This window comes from Nyctibius grandis (assembly GCF_013368605.1).
Source record: "Nyctibius grandis isolate bNycGra1 chromosome W unlocalized genomic scaffold, bNycGra1.pri SUPER_W_unloc_2, whole genome shotgun sequence".
Lineage (NCBI taxonomy): Eukaryota > Metazoa > Chordata > Aves > Nyctibiiformes > Nyctibiidae > Nyctibius > Nyctibius grandis.
The window spans coordinates 4,470,761-4,485,552 of record NW_027167473.1 but is presented as its reverse complement, the minus strand read 5'-3'; the positions used below and the strand labels follow the sequence as shown (position 1 = coordinate 4,485,552).

Below are 14,792 nucleotides of genomic sequence, written 5' to 3'. Positions count from 1 at the left end.
TAGAGAAGCCCTTCTTGTTGCAGCTCACATCCCTCATTAGTTCCAACTCCAGCTAAGCTTTGGCTATCCTAACTCCATCCCTGTGTACTTGGGTAACGTCTCTATATTCCTCTTGGGTAGCCCATTCTCTACGTCCAACTTCTGTGTACCTCCTTTTTGCATTTGAGTTCAGTCAGGAGTTCCCTGTTCATCCATGCTGGCCCTCTGCCACACCTGCTAGACTTCCTGCATGTCAGAATAGACCATTCTTGTGCTTTGGGGAGGTTCTCTGAGACCAACCAGCCCCTTTGCTCTCCAGGGCAGTCCCCCATAGGAGCCTGTCAAGCAGATCCCTAAATAAGCTGAAATTTGCTCTCCTGAAGTCCAAGAATGTGATTCTGCTGTTTGCCTTGTTTCCTTCTCTCGGGATCTTAAACTCCACCATCCACCTCCATGGTTGCTGCAGCCAAGGCTGCCCTCGATCTTCACATCCCCAGCCCGTTCTTCCTTGTTTGTGAGTAACGGATCCAGCAGAGCATCTCCCCTAGTTGGCTCTTTGATCATCTGTGTCAAGAAATTCTTTGGCACACTCAAGAAGTCTCCTGGATTGCTTGTACCCAGCCATATTGCCTTTCCAGCAGATATCAGGGTGTTTACAGTCCCCTATGAGTACCAGGGCCTGCACACATGAAGACTCCTTTAAACAACTGGAGGAAGCCTCATCTACTTCTTGATCGGGTGGTGTGTTGGATTAGCCTTGGCTAAGGGCCAAACTCCCACTCAGCTGCTCACTCACTCCATCTCCTCAGCGGGACAGGGGGAGAAAATAGGATGAGAAAGCTCATGGGTCAAGATAAAGACAGGGAGATTGCTTACCAGTTACTGTCGCGGGCAAAACAGACTCAACTTGGGGAAAATTAACTTAATTTATTGCCAATTAAAATAGATTAGGGTAGTGAGTTCTCTACAGGCCGCAGTTTGTGTCAGGAAAATCTACTCTGGTGTGGGGTCTTCCACAGGCTGCAGGGAATATCTGCTGTGATGCCATGGAGCACCTCTTTCCCCTCCTTCTCTGACCTTGGTGTTCCCTTTGCTGTTTCCCACTCTTGTTCTCTCTTTCTCTCTCTGTCTGGTGGGGTTTTTTGCCCTTTCTTAAATATGTTTTCACAGAGGTGCCACAAACTTCACTGATGGACTCAGCTTTGGCCTGTGGTGGGTCTGTTGCCAAGCCAGCTGGAACCGGCTGTGTCTGGCATGGGGCAGCCCCTTATCTCTTCCCACAGAGGCCACCCCTGCTACCAAAACCTTGCCATATATACCCAATACAGGTGGTCTGTAGCAGACACCCACCATCATGTTATCTGTGTTGAGAGCTTCTGAATAAGGATTGTCAGACAGACCAACTGGCTCATCACCTGCTCCAAGGCAAAGCTCCATGAATTCAAGCCGTGTGTTTGCATAGAGCACAACCCCTATTCTTCACCTTTTTGGCCTTACCTTCCTAAAGAACCTGTATCCATCCATTGCAACACTCCAGTCCCTATGCAGTCCCTGAACACTTGCATCAAGAAATTGTCTTCAGCACTGTCCAGAAGTCTCCTGGCTTGTTTGTGCCCAGACATATTTCCATTCCAGCAGATATCAGGGTTGTTGAAGTCTCCTATGAGTACTAAGGCCTGTGATCGAGAGGCTTGTTTCAGCTATTTAAAGAGCTGTCTTCCTCTTCTTGGTTAGGGAGTCTCTAGTAGATGCCTTCCACAACATCAGCCATGTTGGTCTATCCTCTGATCATTAACCATAAGATCTTCAGTCAAGGACGATCCAGGGAACTATAAACAGGCCAGCCTCACTTTGGTTCTTGGGAAAATCATGGAGCAAGTCTTCTTGGAATACATTTCTGGATTTACTAAAGATATCCAAGTTTGGATGTTAGGGTCAGGATGGAAGGACAGCTTGATGGGTAAAAATCTGGTTGGATGGTCAGGTTCAAAGGGTAGCGGTACTCTATCTGGAGGCTGGTAACAAGCAGAATACCACAGGGGTCTATCCTGGGACCTGCCCTGGTTAACATCATAATCAGTGATCTAGAAGAAGTGACAGAGTATACTCTCATAAAGTTTGGAGATGACATGAAACTGAGGGGCGTGGGGGCAGTTGATATGCTTGAGGGCAGGGCTGCTATTCAGAGGATCTAAGCAAGCTGGAGGAATGGGCCAACAGGAACCTGATGAAATCAACAAGGACAATGTCCAAGTCCTGCATCTGGTGCATTATAGATCTGTTCATAGCACATTCCACCCTTCCAGCCTTTACATTCATGATGCTTTCCTACATTCTGTTTGTATGCCAGGGCCTTGTGCCTCTCTAAACATTCCCCGGACCTGCACAGCAGTCTGCATCTAGGGCACCTTATTCTCATACCCATGCTAAATGCACAGTCGTGCAACTAGCAGAGCCAGCAATAATATTTATAGCTATGGATATGATTTTACAGCATATGACAAAGCTCACAAAAGTTTCTCACCCACTCTGGATACCTTCCTGATGTCCCTAACGCCATAATAATCATAGAATCATAGAATCATTTTGGTTGGAAAGGACCTTTAAGATCATCAAGTCCAGCCATTAACCTAGCACTGCTAAGTCCACCACTAAACCATGTCCCTAAGCACCACATCTACACGTCTTTTAAATACCTCCAGGGATGGTGACTCAACCACTTCCCTGGGCAGCCTGTTCCAATGCTTGACAACCCTTTCGGTGAAGAAATTTTTTCTGATATCCAATCTAAACCTCCCCTGGTGCAACTTGAGGCCGTTTCCTCTTGTCCTATCATTTGTTACCTGGGAGAAGAGACCAACACCTGCCTCACTACAACCTCCTTTCAGGTAGTTGTAGAGACATGTTCATCATGTAAAAGAAGGAAAGAGGTCTTGGAATATTCAAGCCCATCTTTTGACTTTAAAAATCCCCCAGTCTTTTTTACCCTCAGATAGGAGGGATGACATGTATATTAACATGTAGCAAGTTGTCAAACAAGGTGATCTCACTCAGCATAACCTTCCTGTGCACAGACCTTCCTGTGCACAGACCACCCCAGCTTGTCACGTAGCTCTTTTTTTCTGCATCTGCCAGATCCCTAGCTTCTGTAAGTACTGTGAACTCCCAGCAAACCAGAGATTATTGTCGTTGTCATTTAGATGAATTAAATAGAGCTGCTTTTTGTCTATAGTTTTGGAATGGGGGATAGACTGCAGGGTTCTGCATACCCCAACCCCCAACGGCTTTTACAATGATGATAGCCAGGTGGAAAGTCTGATCAAAACACAGCTCGCTCTTACTTTGCAGGAGAGTACTGACCCAGTCTAAAGATTTCACAGCATTCATATTGCTTAAATTGACAGTAGGAAAGTATAGAGAGTCATGCATGTGGACAGCTTCAAGACAGATCTGAGCATAATCGCCAGGTTCAAACAGGTGTCCTAAATGGTCAAAATTTTGCTCTACCTCCCAAACAAATGTTTCATAAGCTTCATGAAATCATACCTGGTCTAAATAAACAAATTTGTATTTTTCTACACATCGCCTAGCCCTGAACCTCTGGATCACGCCTGATGGTGTTATAAGCCCTTGCCAACAAGACGCTTGTAGTAACACAAAATTCTTTTAGCTTTTCTAATTAGCAGTCTTTGTTGTAACAGCTTTTTTCTGGTTTGCTAGCCTGTGAGCCAATACCCCAAAATTAACAGCACCACCAGCCCCTTTATGCCCTCCTCCTTCGCTGCTACTCATCTGTACCTGATAATAATCATAGTCTTTCAGCTTTGCGGCACCTCCATTGCTCTTTCTGCTCCCCTTGCTCTTTTTTGCAGTAGCTTTGGTCCATAGGTTGCCAGGCTGTGTACTCAAAGCCTGAGTCTTGTTGCTTCCAAAGTATTCATGGTCTAAAAGCACAGGAACTTGAACTGTTCCCGGCACGTTTCTGTCTTCTCCCTCCTCAGTCAGTCAGCTGAAGCTGTTTAAAATGTTCTATAAGGTCTTAACTGACTGAAGAATAAGAAAATACATGTAGCACAAGCCTACACCCCATAATAGTCTTACATGTAGCTGTAAGCTCTCTCACAGCCGTGGGCAAAGGGAGCTCCCACCACTATCTGCCCTCTCTGTGTGACACTTACCTCAAAACATACTTTCCCATTCATGGGCCCATTGGCTAGTTCTTCTGGTTTACATGGTCTTTTGCGGGGAATCTCTTGGGGGGGGCTTTTCCTTATTATCTGGATCCATGCACACATTCTTCTGAAGTTGCTGTTTTGTCCTGGTTTTCCACTTTAGCGGATGGTGTTGCCTGTGTCTTGAAGCACAGTGCAAAGCCCAAAGGCTGCTCCGATAATACTGCATGGCCATCCTGTTGGGCTGGGGCTGGATGCGGGGGGCCTCTCAATCCGGCTCACAGGATCGATCTCTTCTTTGCATGGGGTGGGGGTTGCACAGGGGCCCCTTGGTGGACCTCCTAGAAGGGGTCCATAGCCCTCAGGCATGTGATACAAAAATCGGAGATCTCCAAGCCCCCTTGCTTTCTAACTTTCCTCACCGAAGTGGGAAGCTAGGTGCGGCTGGGTAAGGAGTCCGAAAGAAAACTCAGTAACCCCAGAGTGTGTTATTAAGCAGGCATTCTTTATTGCAGCGCTGGGCAGCACTGGGGATTATCCACCATGAGTGCTCCGCCGGTTTGGCAGATTTTCAGAGATTATATACCATAAAGTTATACATAGTCATAAGATTCCAAATAACTCATTTGCATAGTCATGAGATTTCCCAGAACTTATTAATATATGTAAATGTCCATTCCGCATGCGCAGTCGTTTTCTCTGGTGGTCGTCAGGGGTCTTCAGATGAAGGCTTGTAGTCTTCCTCACTGTGTTCGCTGACTGACCCCTGCTTCGCGCAAACTCAGTCCAGGGATCACATAGGCCACGTAGGCCGTGTCCTTCGAGGCAGCTGTTGCAACTCCCTTATCTTTAGGTTTCTGTGCCTCTGTTTTCCCAAGGCCAAGTTGTCTGAAGTGAAATACAGCCATCCTAATTAGAAACTATCATCTTTTCAAGGCCCAGTCGTCTGAAGTGAGATATACCCATCTAAATTAAAAAAAGGCTCCCCTTTGTTTATTTATATAACTAGGTTAGTCGAATGTCTAAGGTATTTACAACATCCTCCTTGTTCTTGGGGCCCCCAACCGTTTCATTCCCCCCTTTACTTGTTACTTGTAAATTCTTTTACAAAGGTTCCAAGTTTTCATATTTCATTACCTTAGGTAGGATCCAAATTTTCATAGCTAATTTCTTCAATTTATACCATAAAAGGCAATTTAAAGCTGTTAGTGTAATGACAAACACTAACAATATCAGAGGTGGTGTCAAAACCAAAAACACAATATAATCATTAACAGTCTCAAGTTAACTTTACGGATGTGGGTTCTGTGAGCTGGGATTTCCATGGTCCTTCGGGTGCCTTCTTGATTCTCAAGTAGCAGATCCAGGCAGTGTGTTTCTCAAGCCTGACCGCTGTGTAGGTCGTGAGCAAAATTTGAAAAGGGTTGCTCCATTTCTATTCGAGAGGGTTACCTGAAATATTTTTAACATAAACCCAATTCCCAGGTTTAAACAAACGCACTGGTGACCATAAACCATTCATAGGTTTACTTTAAACTGGTTAGCAAAGTATATGGGTTTTCCACTACTGGATACAAACCTTTAACTGTCTGATTTATTGTTCACAAATCCTGCACCCATCGATAAGTTTTGCCAGCAGGTTTTTTAACAGGTAAAATAGGTGTGTGTTATACTCTAAAGAGCATTCAATCAGTAATCCAAATCTCATGGCATCCTTGTCAGGGTTCGAGTCAGATTCTGGGCTCTGAGAAGGTTCTTTGCGATCCCAGAGAGCGACATTAAGGCATAAATAAGGTCGGATGCTGCCACTCAGACCACTCTGTTGAACGAGAGGGCAGAGAGAAAACGAAGCAATAGGAAAGGTAGGAAGTGAGAGGAGAAAACTAAGCAGGAGAGCGGAGAGAGCAGCAGGGTTAGTCACCACCATGGATCCAGCGGTGTGCTGTCGGTCCTCGTTCCTCGGTGGGGTGGGGTGTACAGAAGTAGGTACTGCCCGGAGGAGGAGGGAGGCCGCGGCAGGGGGCAGCAGCAGGGGGAAGCAGGGAGGCTGTAAGGATCCTGCGGCTGATCCATGGAGTCGTGTCATCCAATGGGCATGTGTCTCCATGTAGGTCTTCTCCAATGGATGCGTGTCCACAGGCCTCGGTAACAGAACTTGTCGCTGGCAGATAGAACATGCGCACTTATCCCAAAATAACTGAACGCACCTGCTGTCTGCCCCAAAGAGTCCATTTTATGGTCCTCCACACCACCCCGTGGCTCAAAGTTTGTTATGTCGTCTCAGATCGCTGTCTTCGGGATCCCGTGGTGGTGGGAGAAGGAAAGGATAGTAAAGTAGGAAAAGAGCATTTGAACTTCCTAAAATGTAAACAATCAACAAATTCAAACAATTTGTCCAACGGATGGCTTCGGTTGGTGTATTCAATGCCACCCGGTGATTAGGTAGGTCAGACAGAAATAAATTCAAACAAAATTATTCTTTAGACCTTATTGCTTTTTCAAACAGAAAGTTGTAGGCAAGCATATTATTTATCTCTCTCATGAAAGTTAGTATTGAATAATGTGGCAGCCCTCCTACGGAAATTTGTATTTTAACAATAAAGAAAACTTAAAAATATTGTTCCACCCAACAAATAAAACAAGGCAGGCTTACATAGCGGGTGGACAGCTTCGTCCACCATCTTGATATGTACATAGTAATTATCCTAACAATATCTTAACAATCTAAAGAGCAACAATTTAAAGAGAACAGAAACTTAACAATATCTCAACAACTGAAAGACACTAGAAAGTATCTCAGGCCATGTTGGAGGTTTATGGCTCTGGGGGATCAGAAGAAGGAGGTGATTGTCCACAATTGCAAACACAAGGCCAATGACAATTACAGGATAAATCATAATCATAAAAAGCCAGAAGATTAAGTATTCCAATAATGATTAAAGTAATAATTAAAAGGAAGAGTGCGACCGGAATCATAATTGCAGCTCCTGGTGCCAGCCACATTCTGTCCTTTTTTAATTCTTACGATTCGTTTGGCTATTCACAGATGAGTTTGCCGCCTGCATCGCGATCGGGAGACTGGTGGTCACGCTGCCCTGGTCTGCTGGAGTTGGGGTCTGCATGCGCAGTAGGAAAATGGATTTCCACACCCCCCAACCCAATAAGGAATGTTCCAGCACCTTCTCCCGGAAGGGCTGGAAGGCGTATGTGTGGTTTGGGGGAAAAATCTGTGCACGAGATCTAACAGATATATTCTTTAGATATGTCTTTTATGTCTAGCAATGTTACTTTGATCACCAAGGATACTTGCAAGTAAGTATAGGACCCTGACAATCAGGAGGATCTGTATTTTACTAATGTAATACTCTGCTGAACTTTTACCAACTTATATAGATCCACATCATTTATTCACTTTCACATATTCTGATTTCTTTCAGCTTATGTATTCATTTCACTCAAAGCTATCAACTTGTAGTGCATTTCTTGGTTGGTTTAGCAACACAACCGACAAAACAAAAAAACCCAATTTGGTAAGGTAGTTGATGTTTTTCATAGTATTGGAGACTTAAGCTTCAATATTCACCATTACTAGAAAGTTCAATAATTCCTTGTTTTGATGACAAACTAAAAATTGTCCATAAAGCAGAAGGGTCTTCACAATTATGATGATTCTGCCAATGGTTACAAAGATCCTCTTTTCTTTCAAATAACTGTTTACGTAAGATGCAGTTATAGCCTGCTTTGGTTGTCAACTTTTTGGGCCACCCTGAGACCAATTTCTCTAGCCTGTCTGTGGGTAACCCGTCCATGAGGTCCCTAGGGACACCTTTCTGACACCCCAGAGACCATTGGTGTCAGACATAGGTGTTTTGCCTATTTGGTATGTTTCTCCCACCAGGAGATCTAGGGGGAGGGGACCCTGTGCAGCTGCTGGGGGATTTTATCTCAGTATGCCACAAGCCCTTTGATTCTGATCTCGCCGACGAGGTGTTAACTGGGCCATATTTTTGCCCACAGTTAATCAATTCCTGAACTACTTCCCCCACGTCCCCACCTTTTTCCCTGGGTATTGCGATCCGGGGTTACAGCTCCGGTTAAAGCAGCTGTCACCCGTGCACTCTGAAGAAAGAAAAAAAAATCGGCAATAGGTTTTCCGATACACAAACGGTTTCACTACAAAACCCCAGTCCATAAGCAAGCTTCCACCGAAATCCTAATGCACAAACAGGTTTCACACAAGATCCTAGTTATCAAGCAATTTTCGACACAGAATTCGGATGCACAAGTTACACAATCCAGGCACACAAGCCACAAAGTTCTGATGAAGTTCTGGTCTACAAACACAACAAGTGGGGGGGTAATCGTCTCAGGGAGGCGGCACGTAAATCTTCACAAGGCTCTGGCTAAACAGGGATTTTCATCACACAACCCCCACCCCAATCGTCCCTGAGAGGCACGCACAGAAAACCGAACTCCACACACAAGACCTCCCACCCCATACGTCCCTGAGAGGTGAACACATAATACAGACACATGATACAGATCAGACCTATCCGGGGTACACAGGAGAAACGAGGCAAAGTTAAAGCAGATTAGAAGCGCAAGCTAAAGTTACAGCAGGCGAAGGGCGCAAGCTGAAGTTTAAAGCGGGCTGGAGGGCGACACTGTCGCTTTGAGGGATCCTGCTGAGCACGCAAGTCCTCTATAACACTTTTCACTCCTCGCCTATCTTCCAGTTTCAGGGGATATTGTTTTATCCTAACAGGCCGTGTTCTCTCTTTAAGTTTAACAACAAACCATTCTGCATTTTTAGCTTTTCCAGGCATTCCTGAGGCCCACACTCCTGGATATACCTGGTCCTTTATTTCGTGTATAATTTCTTCTTCCCTAATTTGGGGTTCAGTGAGAGACAAATTTAAAATTTCAATGTGATTCTTTTCTGGGATTTTAACTCAATTTCTCCATTTTTAAATTTTATCTCAGCATTCAATTGTTCTAATAAATCTCTTCCCAAAAGTGGTCTAGGAGCATCAGGCAGGTAGAGAAATTTATGAATTACTATACTTTACCCAATTTTGAATTCTAATGGTTTCAAAAGAAAGCTTTCTCAACCTGCCCAGCTGCTTCCACAATGTTAACATTTTGTTTGCTTGTTGACAATAAGGTCTGATTCAATACTGAAAATGTGGCACCTGTATCTACTAGAAATTCTACAGTTTTTCTCTCCTTTCCCAAGCTGCATTTTTACCAAGGGTTCTGCTAGGGAAGATTCCCCTCGTTCCAGTCAGTCAGCTCCTGTGTCAGTAATCATTATCGATTTCAGTTTGAGACAATCCTTTTTCCAATGCCCCATCTGTTTACAATACACACACTGATCATTTCGGGAGGGTTGTATTTCCCCTCGGTGGGGCACTTGCACTTCGTCTCACAGCGTTAGTGTTATTCCCCGGTAGGTTCCAGAGGGTCTCTGGCCCCCTGCGCTGCGCAGAGCAGCCGCTGCAGCACCGGCAGCCGCTGCGCCCTCACTCTCCCCCTCCGAGTCTCCCCACTCCGATACGCCTGTCATGCAGCCTCCAGCAACCTCTCTAAATCTCTCACATCCATTCCTTGCACTTTCTGTAGCTTTCTCCTAATATCATCTGCCGATTGTCCCAAAAACAGAGATCCACTGTTCCCGGCAGAATTCCAGCCAGAATCAGAGCCTGCACCTGGGTTCTGACCGCTTTCACAAACACCACATCCAACATTGCATCCACATCCTCCCAGTCAGGCTCCTGGGTTTTCACAATTAGTTCAGATCCTTTTGCAACCTTTTCAGGATCATCCCGATAATTCCCCACAGCATCTCCTTCTCTATCCCCTCCTCTAATCTTTCATTCTGTGCGCCAACCTTTAAACACTTTTGTACAATGCTACAAGCCAAGCAACATCCTTTTAACCTCCCATTTTTCTTTTTTTTTCCCTTTTTCCCTTTTTTTTTTCTTCCTCTTTTTTTTTTTTCCTATCGCCAGGACCATAGGGTCCTGGGGTGCTAAATTAATTCCACATTCCTTTTGTCACTCTGGGTGATTCCACAGAGTAAAGAACATATCTGCATAACCCACTTCATCCCATTTTCTTTCCCTTCTTAAAAATAACATAAGTTGTAACAAAGCATTGTAATCTAAAGTTCTGTTAACAGGCCATTTTTCTCTGTCATATAACTTGTGTAAAGGCCACCACTGATTGCAATATTTTATCAGAGTCTTACGACTCGCACTTCCTCCAGGTGGTCCCCCAATATCTTTCCGGCAAGCCAAAACGCAGCCCAAAGGGCTCCTTTTCAAAACTCCACCCTGTTTGTTTACACAAAGACAGGGACTGGGGCCCGAACACTTACACACACACACACACAGACAGACAACAATTAACAATTACTATAGACACAGTATTTCAGGTTCCCACATTTATCAATCACTTTGTCCTTCTCCGGCTGTTTCCCTCGCGGGATAACAGAACCGCGGATCCAGACTCCGCACTCGCTTCGTACGTATTTGTACGTCTCACTCACACAATCACACAAGTTCAGATACAAAGTCAAGTTACAATAGACAAATTTTTCCTCTGAACATTCACTCGCCCCCCCCCCAAACCCTCAGGGAGACAAACAAAGGTACAGAGATCACAAAGTTAACAACAGCAGCTGCTACTCCCCAGATGACAAATGTCGACACAGGTTATTCAAAGATGTTCAAATACGCGTATACCAAACACGTACGTATTACTACGCATATGTAAACCAAATGCCACCCGTCGGGGTTCTCACGAACCGCGACTTATGAGCAGCCCCAAATACAAATGCACAAACAAATGATCGCACTAACCGGATGATTAATACAAATCGTACATGCAAATGTATGCCACCCGGCGGGGTTCTCACGGACCGTGACTTATGAGCAGCTCCAAATGACCGGTCCCAAAAACAGAAACAAAACCAAACCAAACCAAACCAAACACAGAAAGAATGCCTTTTCTTACCAGTGGTCCTTGTCTGTTCCCGCACGAATCCGCTGAATCGGGGAGTCCCTCCAGAGAAGTCTCCGGGGCTGGCCAAGGGAGTCTCCAACCCAGGGGTCCTGCAGCCGGACAGAGAGTCTTCTGCCTGGCTCGCCAAAACTGATACAAAAATCGGAGATCTCCAAACCCCCTTGCTTTCTAACTTTCCTCACCGAAGTGGGAAGCTCGGTGCAGCTGGGTAAGGAGTCCGAAAGAAAACTCAGTAACCCCAGAGTGTTATTAAGCAGGCATTCTTTATTGCAGCACTGGGCAGCACTGGGGATTATCCACCATGAGTGCTCCGCCGATTTTGCAGATTTTCAGAGATTATATACCATAAAGTTATACATAGTCATAAGATTCCCAAGAACTCATTTGCATAGTCATGAGATTTCCCGGAACTCATTAATATATGTAAATGTCCGTTCCGCATGCGCAGTCATTTTCTCTGGTGGTCGTCAGGGGTCTTCAGATGAAGGCTTGTAGTCTTCCTCACTGTGTTCGCTGACTGACCCCTGCCTCTGCGCAAACTCAGTCCAGGGATCACGTAGGCCACGTAGGCCGTGTCCTTCGAGGCAGCTGTTGCAACTCCCTTATCTTTAGGTTTCTGTGCCTCTGTTTTCCCAAGGCCAAGTTGTCTGAAGTGAAATACAGCCATCCTAATTAGAAACTATCATCTTTTCAAGGCCCAGTCGTCTGAAGTGAGATATACCCATCTAAATTAAAAAAAGGCTCCCCTTTGTTTATTTATATAACTAGGTTAGTCGAATGTCTAAGGTATTTACAACATCCTCCTTGTTCTTGGGACCCCCAACCGTTTCACATGTTCCAACTTGTTTGTGCCCCCCCACCCCAAACATGTTAGGGCTTGTTAAGCACACTTGTAACGTGGGCAGGGGGGATGATGACCCCATCTTTTTATTTTTATTTAATTACTCTCTATTCACATTTATAAATACATATCTATAAATGAACAGCATATATATTTATACATCGTTTACACTCCTTTATATATCTCTATATATAGGCTTTTTAATACATGGTCCAAAGGAAATGGGCAGCCTATCAGAGGGTGTTCTGAGATCACATGGGTATGATGGTGTCAAAAAATGGCAACCAGCCAATCACAGAGCACAAAAATGGTGGCCTCAAAAAAATGGTGGCTTCCGTGTATGTAGTGGGAGGGAGCTTCCTGTTCTGATGTACTTCTAGGTAAACTGGAAGGGGCATTTTTTCTTGCCAGCCAATCACAGGGCAGTATGAAAAAGCATGGGGCATGTTGTTGTCAAAAATGGCGGCTACCTGCCATAAAATGGCAGCTGAAAGAACATGGCAGCCCCTGTGTATTTAGTGGGAAGGGACTTCCTGCTGTTGTGCGATTTGGTATACTGCATATATAGAACTTGTTTAGCATAACTTGCTTAGCATTAGTAGCTAAATTTGCTGAAGCCTTAGGCCGTGAGATGTGAACTTTCACCTAGATATGTTGAACTTTTACCTAGTCAAGTAAAAGAGACCCAGCGGGGACCCTAGTTCCCACGGCAACAGGTGTGTGTAGTCAACTTCAGAAAGTAGTCACTTAGAAGAAACTTAACTGAGAGGTCTGTCCTAGTCCAAACCAGGACACCCATCATCCAGGTTGTTAATAAAGACAATAAACAGCATTGACTCTGATTCTCTTGTCACAAAAATAAATGGAGATTAAATTAAAGTTTGAACTTCTGTGCACCTGTTGTAGTTTTTGGAAGTAAACAGTTTCCCATGTCACCATTTGGTTATCTAAAGTATGGATACACAGAATATAAGGATAAGTGGAAAGTTTACAGATTCCTCCTTTGTATCATCTATTAGCTGGTCTGATGTTACCCTATGTCTATTCACTGGAGGAGTGAAAACAAGGGAAGAATAAGCCGCTCTACTATTCCCATAACTTCTTTAACTAACTGTTTAATGTTTTCCATGCTCAATAGACTTTTTTTGTTAGTCATCCATTATGGCTAGCAGCACAATTTTAACAGTCAATTTTAACAGCAGCAGTCAATTTTGACAAGAAAATACATATAAAAGAAAAACAAACACCCTTCCCATTTCCCGTTCTACCCTTCTTAATTAAAAAAAAACAAAGTGAACAAATTTTTTTCCTCTGAAAAGACTGTTTCAGATGTTCAGGATGCACTGTATATAAATCTCTTCTGAGTATATCCTAAGCAGGGTCCTTTCTCTCTTTGTCAGCCAAACTTTAAATGTTAGTATTTTATGGTTAACTGTTCTAGTAGGTTGTCTACTAAAGAGCCGAGGGGAAAACTGTATTAGAAATGGTATGTTTTTATTAATATTTAATATTATTCAGCCTGGAGAAGAGAAGGCTCCGGGGAGACCTTATAGCAGCCTTCCAGTACCTGAAGGGGTGTCACGGTTTAAAGCTGGGCTGGCGATTAAACCTGCAGCAGACGCTCTCTGTTAACCCTCCCCTCCCACCCGAAGGGAAAGGGAAAGGGAAAAGGGAGAGAGACTTACGGGTTGGAAAGTTAAAACAGATTTAATAAACCTATAATAATGAAAAAGAGTATAATAATAATATTGGAATAATCAAATATATACAAATATATATACAAAACCAAGATCGAGCTCCCCCAATGTCGGCAACGTCACCACCGGCACTGCCGGGCAGGCTCCGGGAAGGCCCAGGCTGGGCCTAGCGACGGTCGAGAGCTGGATTCAGGGATGCACAGATCGGGATCGGGGGCAGCAGGAAAACAGTCGGAGTCCTCCTTGGACACCGGCCATAGCAGAAAGAGCAAGAGGCGAGCAAAAAGCGAGACCCTCGTGATCCCCCCGCTTTATACCGAGAATGACGTGTATGGGATGGAATACCCTCGTTGGTCAATTTTGGGTCACCTGCCCTGTCTGCTCCCCCCTGCAGCTGCGACCCCCCTTCGGCTCTTCACTCGTAAGCAGTGAGGAATTCAGCGGTGACCTTGGTTTCTCTAAGAAAAAAGTACAGCAAGAGCCTTTCTGCACAACATCCCTACCGGTGCCTCAGCGATAACTACAAACTTCGAGCGTTATCAGTCCTGGAAGCAGACACTGTCTGCAAAAACATGCAGTTAGTTTCAGAAAGTGCAGTTATTTAGAGGAGACTAAGCTGAAAGTAAAAATCACTGAAAGGAAAATCGGCCTGGTTTAGGCCAAACCAGGACATTCCACCCCTTATTCCATACCATTCACGTCATACTCAGATCACCACTAACTTTTCATTTTAAAATATATACAGATAACATTAGTTTATGATTCATCTCTATACAGAAAAAAAAAAAAAAAGTTCATCAAGTTCATTTAGTTCAGGATTGTGGGTTTCCATCTGGCTAGGAGTCTCTCAGGGCAGGAGACATGGTATGAGCTTTGTCACGGTTCATGCCCATGGGTTGCAGGTTAAAGATGTCAGTCTCGAGGAGGTTACTGGACGCCACTTGCAGCTAGCTCCATTCCCATCACCACTGCTTCAACCTGAAAGACACTTATGAACACTGTTAGTATTATGCAGCAATTAACATCATGCAGTTCAGAATTAAGTATTCTCACCCAAGATCAGATCACCTTCAGGGA

General features: G+C 44.5%; 1 protein-coding gene across 2 annotated transcripts in view; it reads left to right on the top strand.

Moving 5' to 3' along the window:
* LOC137677170 (polycomb group RING finger protein 3-like) overlaps nt 1-14,792 on the top strand; it is a 147,732-nt gene that overhangs the window by 33,041 nt on the left and 99,899 nt on the right. The window lies entirely within an intron of this gene.